Here is a 7568-nt window from a genome sequence, read left to right as displayed (position 1 = left end):
CACATGGAGGTATGTAGTAATACACGAAAGCCAGGTACATATAGGTATCTTGAAGGCTTCTTATTATGGTAGAAAGAACACCACATCTGAAGTCAAAAAATCGAGGCTTGCCCCCCAGCCCTGCATTTACTACCTGTGTTATCTTGGGCCAATCCTTTAACCCCCTGGGCCTTAATTTTCCATCAGTATCAGGAAGGAATTGGCCAAATTAAGTTCTAAGGTCCAATCCTGCTCTAACCTTCTGGGAGCTTATATAAAATATATCATTAAAGTAAGATAAAAATCTATTAAGCACTGAGAATAAACTCAGCTTTATATAAATATATGCTACATAACAATGAGAATCCATTATTTCATAAACTACAATTCTTAAGAGAACAGTATGGATCCACAATTAGGTGATCCATGAATGCATAGTTGCTTATTCATATACTATCCTTAAATCATTCTATTACTATTTTGATACATATGATAGCACATTTCTAGATCTTCATACCTAGGTACCTTGGTACATTAGAAAAATTTTCTTTAAACCTTAAATCATTTCCTTTCTATAAAAATTAAATAGACGCAATGAGAATTTAAAATACTCTGGTACTGTGCCAATAACACAAGAGCATGTGACATGAAGCTAGTAACAGCTGCAGGGCCATGGGAGGATTTTATTAGACAAATCAGATAGTTTATTAAACACCCCAGGGCCTTCTCACCATAAATGCAGCCACGCAGCCCCAGAGTAACAGGGATGAAGCCCCTCGTGAGCCCTAATCTCTTTATCCTGGCATTTAATGAGTGCAAATAACCAAGGATGGACGGTATCATTTATGAGTCCTCATGAACCCAGGACAAAGGTGATTTCAAAGGGTCCTTTGGGATCATTGAGACTGGCTCAGCTGGGTTCCTCTTCATCCCCAGTACCTTGTCTTCAGCTGCCCTAGACTCCCAAGAACTGTGAAAGGGGAGTTTCTGGAGACTGGAACCCTCACACGTGAGTATGTCATTGAGTTATTTGCCGAATTATCCTCCAAACAATTATGGAATCCTGTTCCCTGGCATCCTACATTATTGTGGTCGAATAGGGAAAGGCTTCCCGTTCCCTGCAGCTGGAAAGCAGTTTAAATACATCATATCTGTACACAGAGCTCCTACTTGACAGTAAGAGCCCAAAAGAAGGCAGGGAGTCCCTAAGAGCAATGAGCTCCCCATCACAGGAGGTATCCAAGCAGGGTCAAAGTTAAAATACAGGATTTCATAATCAAATTAGAAGAGGGGAGAAAACGCTGGCCCAAAGGATTTCAATTTCCTTTTCAGTCCCCAAAGTTGCATATTCCATGACTTATAGGACCTTGCAGTGTTGATAATACTTGATATTTAAGGCTTATTGTGTGCCAGGAACTGTGAACACTTTACTTCAATTCTTTCATTTAGCCCTCACATAAAGTCAGCCTTACATCCCTCTTAATGGTGCTGTATCTGATAATCCACAGACAGGGAACGGAGGCTCAGGGGCAGATGAGCCAGAGATCACACCGCTCGGTCAGTGCCGGGCAGGGTCTGAGGCCCCCAGAGCCTGGGCTGCCCAGCTCTCAATGGTGCTTCACCCACACGGGGGCAGGCTGACAGCAACTGGCTTGTAGAAGGAGCTGGCCACAGCCCCAGTCTGGAATCGTCCTTCCTCCTCTGGCCACCACTTTTCAAGGGTCTGTACAGAAAGCCAGGAGATCCACAGGTAATAAAGCAGGGGAAATAGAGTTCAAGGGCTGGAGGTGAGGGGAGTCTCTCAAAGGTCAAAGTGCTGCTGTGCTGAGGTGGTGAGAAAGACTCTAGAGGGTAGGATATCTTGGTTTTCTAGGAAGAACATTCCAGGGAAGGGAAATGTTTGCCAAGTGTTCCTCTCCCTTTGAGCCATGGCCTTAGTTCCTCTGGGTGACCTTGGCCAGGCAAGATGCTTGAGGCAGAGCCAGCCAGTTCCCTCTTCACCATCCAAACCCTCCTGGCAGAAAGCCACCGTCTCTCAAACCTGGGCTGCTGACTCTAGAGACCCCCAACCTGTTCATGGCCTGAGCCTGCCTGAAAAGCCTGGGCTCCTCTGACTACTCTCAGATATTGAGATTAGAGTCAGTAGATGGTGGAAGAAAAATTTCAGGGGCTTGGCTTTCTCACTCTCAAAAGGCAGCCCCTAGCAGTGTTTGTTCTCAGAGCAGCCCAGGGAAGAAGGATGGTCACTTTCCTTTCTCCCAAAGATAATTGAAGGGAAGAAAGTACCTGTGTTTGAAGGCAAAATGATGCCAATTAATCTCTAAGCACAGGGCCTAGCCATTAAATTCTTTGGAGAAACAACTTTAGGAGTTTAACGACAATCAAGAGAGTGAAATTGAATTAAGAGAAATAGTAATTAAATCAGGAAAGAAGTTTTTGCAAAGGGAATGGTAAAGGAAATTAAAACCAGTAACGCTGAAAAATGTGGGGGGACAGAGCTGGGAGAGGGGAGGGCTGAGTGGAGAAGAAGGAACAGTCAAGCACAAAGCACACGGGGCTGACAGACTCAGAATGCATGGCACTGAGAAATGGAATTTAGAAATTGGTCTCCCGGAGAGACCAGGTGTCTGGCACTTTCAATTTGTGTCTAATATGCCTAAATCCTAATGTAGACAAGCTTTCCTTTGGGAAAACAGAAGCATCCAATTGCATAAAGTATATTACCAAAAAAAAAAAAAAAAAAAAAAGCTATAGACTTAAGTGACCCAATGTCCTAGTCTGTCCAGCACTGTTCTAATTTTTGTTTGTTTGTTTTTGAGTCAAGGTCTCATTCTGTTGCCCAAGCTAGAGTGCAGTGGTGTCATCATAGCTCACTGCAGCCTCAAACCCCTGGGCTCAAATGATCCTCCTGGCTCAGCCTCCAGAGTAGATGGGACTACAGGCACGTGCAACCACACCCAGGTAATTTTTCTATTATTTTGTAGGGATCGGGTCTCACTATGTTGCTCAGGTTTGTCTTAAACTCCTGGCCTTAAGGGATCCATCTGCCTTGACTTCCCAAAGTACTAGGATTACAGGCATGAGCCACCAGGCCTGGCCTAGGACTATCCTAGTTTTACTACTCAAAGTCTCATGTCCCAGGAAGCTCCTCAGCCTGGAGAAAACCCCAGTCCAGGGCAAACCAAGATGGTTGGTCACCCTAACTTGGAAGCAGACAGCCTGGTTCCCAGCTCTGCCACTTAGTCAGTAGCTACAGGACCATGAGAGTCATTCTACCTCTATGGGCATCCGTTTTCTCACCCGTACATGAGGTTGTCATGGGTGCCTCAAAAGATTATAGAAGTTGTTATATGTCAAGAGATCTAGTACAATGTGCATGAAGTAAAAGCTTGAAATCCTGATAAATAGGAGCTGTAGTTAAAAATATTGATAAATAAAACATAAAATTTTAGCAAACAATCTAATGGCACATTAAAAAATATTATACATGATGACTATTTAGGGATCTCCAAGATCACCACATATTCAATGGTTTTCTAGAATGACTCAGGGGACTCCACACATAGTTGTACTCTCAGTTAAGGTGTATAAAAGATGTAAAAGAACTCAGAAGACAAAGGGGAATCTTCAGAAGCATTGCTGGAAGTATGGATTGGCTTATACTTTAACATATTTGTGTATTAGTTTGCTAGGGCTGCCATGACAATGTGCCATAAACAAGGCGGCTTACACAGAAATATACTCTCTCAGTTCTGGACGCTAGAAGTCCACCAGGGCTGGCAGGTTTGGATCCTTCTGAGGGCCGTGAGGGAAAGAGCTGCTCCAGGCCTCTCTTGTTGGCTTGCAGATGGCTGTCTTCAAGTTCAGCCACCTACAAGCTGAACATGGTGTTCTCCCTGTAAGTCTGTGTCCAAATTTCACCTTCTTATGAGGACATCAGTAGTCATACTGGATTAGGGCCCACCGTGGGGACTTCAGTTGAACTTGTTACCTCTATACAGACCCTATCTCCAAATAAGGTCACATTCTGAGGTACTAGGGGTTAGTACTTCGACATATACAATTTGAAGGACACAATTCAATCCATAGCAACTTAGAAAAATATAAGTGAAGATCAGATTTTTTAATAACTTATTGGAGGACTGTTTCTTTGCACACAATTTTGTATACATAGTAGCCCAGGAATATCTGAGTTATAGAGTTAGTATAGATAGAACAGATGAGCATAGTGAGAGTATAGACGGGGGAAAGGGTCAGGAAGAAGAGGAGTAAGAAAAAAAGGGGAAAGGAAAAAGAAAACAGGACAGTAATACACGAGGTCAGACCAAGCCTGGACCAGGTTCAGAGACTGGTGAGAATGCTAACTCACCCCTCACCTAAGTTTGCTTTAATTTTGGTTTATTAACAAACTCACAAACAAGTAGTGTCAGGGATGTACACAGCATTAATATTATACAAATGTTTCATGGCTCCCTGATAAGGTTATCAGGGACCAGTATGTCCCACAGAGGTGTACCCCACATCTGGTGCATCTAGCAGCTCTCACGTGGTGGGGAACCTGAGTAGAGGAGCACAGAGCCATGACTGCCTCTTACCCCAACTGCCATGGTGGTGGGGGAAGGGTGGATGCCACACCGGGATCTACTGGGCCACCAGTAAGGAAATGCTTGTCCAGCATGGTCATTACATTACAAGCCCAGTGACCAGCCCCACCTTGTGATTACTGTTTTGGATTCCTGCTTCAGAGTGGAGACTCCCAGTGGGTGCTGTCAATCTGCTGTGTAGCAGTAGCAGCGGACTCCCTCCAGGAGATCCTGATGCATGCTGAAGTTTGAGAACGCTGATCTAAGCTGTAGGCTGCTCTAAAGTCTACCACCCAAAACGACTTAGATAGAGACTTAGAAGAATGAGCTCCTGTTTTCTTACTGGCAACTATATTATTAAGTAGAATAGGTAAGACAATAGGGACATGCAACTACATGACTTAGTATCTACACTATCTGTGACCAGAGTCAATGGGAAGAAAAACAAATATTAGTATATATGTTTGCAAGATTAATTTAAGCCTTTTGTATGTAATTCAAATTCTTCCCCTCACATCATTTGCTTTCTGGAGCATAAACTTCTAGACCTTTCCTTAATATGGAGCAATCCACACTATGTATGACTACACCTTTGATTCCTATTAAGTTCATTTGCATGTTTTATCTTATGTTAATGTCTTCAGCATGGAAGAAACCCAGTTGCCAGAGTAACTAGGAATAGCATTTAAATAGTTTAGCCTTTACTCAAACCTTAACCCTTGGTCAATTTCACTGTGTTCTTGGCTCACCTAACATGTGTGGTCATGAAAACCCAAACATTGCAGCTGCTTCTCCCTATTTCATCTCTCCATAAAGTCTCAAGAACCTGCTTTCTCCTAAAGTTACCAACATAACCCATTTTATTTTGACTAGCTAAACTTGCTGTCTTCACCTTTCCCTGCTGATGAACACTGCCTACTACTCAAAGCCCGCCACTCGGTCTGTCTTCTTCCAGAGCCCCTCCCCTGACAGCCGGTCAGCTGGCTTACGCACAGGCGAGACACAGGGCTCACAGAGCAGTACTGGGAAGAGGCCCTGGTTTAAAAGCAGAAAGGCTGGTTCTGGCCTCTGTTCTGCTACAGACTTGAACAATCTCAGGCAAGTCCCTTCCTCTCTCTGGGTCTGTCTCCTCTGTTGTACAATGGAGAGGACACAACAAACTCTCGGCCCTTCCAGGTAGGGCATCTCAGGATTCTCTGGTTTTCCTCTGTTGGACAAATGACCATACAGTACAGACTCCATGGGGGCAGTGCCAGTTTTATAATCCCTGGCACCACTGCCCACACACCATGAGAATGTCACTAGCTCTTAAACTGTGGTCCCAACTATCGATTTCACCAATGGCGGGGGACCTTAACAGGGCTCCTTGTCTGATTTTTCCATAATCACATAGCTATTTATAATTTGTAGCCCAAGGTGGGACTAGGATCCTAGCATCTGAAAGCCAGCCCATTCACTCAGATAAAGATATAATTTGTTAGGTTTCTGGAATTACTAGGGCTGAGGAAACAAAATCTAGATATACCTATTTTAAAAGAAATGAACACAAGGTGTGGTATATACATAATAATAAAATTATTTTTCGGCCTTAAAAAAAATTCTAACATATGGTGTAGCATGGATGAATCTTGAGGACATTAAGCTAAGTGAAATGAGCTAGTCACAAAAGGAAAAATACCATGTCATTCCACTTCTATGAGGCACATATTGCCAGGGGCTGGGAGAAGAGGAGTTATTGTTTAATGGGTATAAAGTTTCAGTTCTGCAATATGAAAAGAGTTCTGGGGGTGGATGATGGTGATGGTTGCACAACAACATGAATGTACTTAATATCACTGAATTATACACTTAAAAATGGTTAAGATTGTAAATTTAGTGATGTGTATTTTACCACAATGAAAATGGGGAAAAAAAGAAAGGAACAGCTTGAACACTAAGATTCTCAGCTACAGTATTAGCATTGTATCATCAGAGCCAAAAGCAGCTACATAATAGATGTACATCTTTATGCCCAACCCCCAGTTTTCCTTCTCTTCCTTCTGCTGAATGAAACATCTCCTTCTTCTGCCACAGAAAACTAGCTCAGAAAATTCAGTAGCTTTCAGCTATCAGTCTGTACTAGAGACCATGGCTAGGCAGATGGGTGCAGCAAAGAGAATGCACCCTTCACAACCCAACTGCTCCCTCATGTGGCTGCAGCATCTCCCCTAGAGAAAAACAGAAACCCCCACCCCCACCTCCCGGCAGGAACAGATTTCTTTTCCAATTAAAGGCATAACTTCTAGCTGTTATTGGTACTAGCAAACTGAATATCAGGGGGAAAAAAAAAATCTATCTTTAATTTCTTCCAAATGAAATTGAGACATTTTCCCCTGCATTTCAAATATGAAGACACCTGTTTCATGCAATAAGCCATTCACAGAATCCAAAGAAACCAGTTTCTCATCAATTTTTTCCCATTAAAATGCCATTTGTTAGTATTTACAAGAGCACACTCACCAATATATTGCCTTAGGAAATCTTTTTTAAAGGTACATACTTTTATCATTTAAATTTGACACTTGAGACCTAAAACTACTTTACATCTAGGATTTTTTTAAAACACTTTAAGAAACCACTTAACTATTCAAAGAACTTTTCTGTAAATAGGCTTACTACATGAAAAATGCTTTTAAAATTATCTGTTTAATGTACCTCTTCATCAATTTATGATTTTGCTGGACAACTAGGGCATTTCACATGGATCACTCTTTCTCCAGAAATCTGGCTTGGAGTCCTAGGCTCCTGCAGTATGCTACCTTTGAGCAATTCTCCATATTTCCTAGGGCCTATCAGAAACTGAATGCTTATACCCAGTATAGCAGCATAAGCTTAGTGAAAACTTAAATTTTATTTTTGGTTGAAATTATATCAACTCAGTGTAGAAATGCTAGTATCTCACTCTGATTAGAAAGGTCTTTTCAAAATGAAAACAATTTTATTGGATAAATCCAAGTTATCAAATGA

Source organism: Microcebus murinus, chromosome 12, assembly GCF_040939455.1.
Source record: "Microcebus murinus isolate Inina chromosome 12, M.murinus_Inina_mat1.0, whole genome shotgun sequence".
Classification (NCBI taxonomy): Eukaryota; Metazoa; Chordata; class Mammalia; order Primates; family Cheirogaleidae; genus Microcebus; species Microcebus murinus.
The sequence above is the reverse complement of the archived record's forward strand: the minus strand, read 5'-3'. Positions refer to the sequence as shown.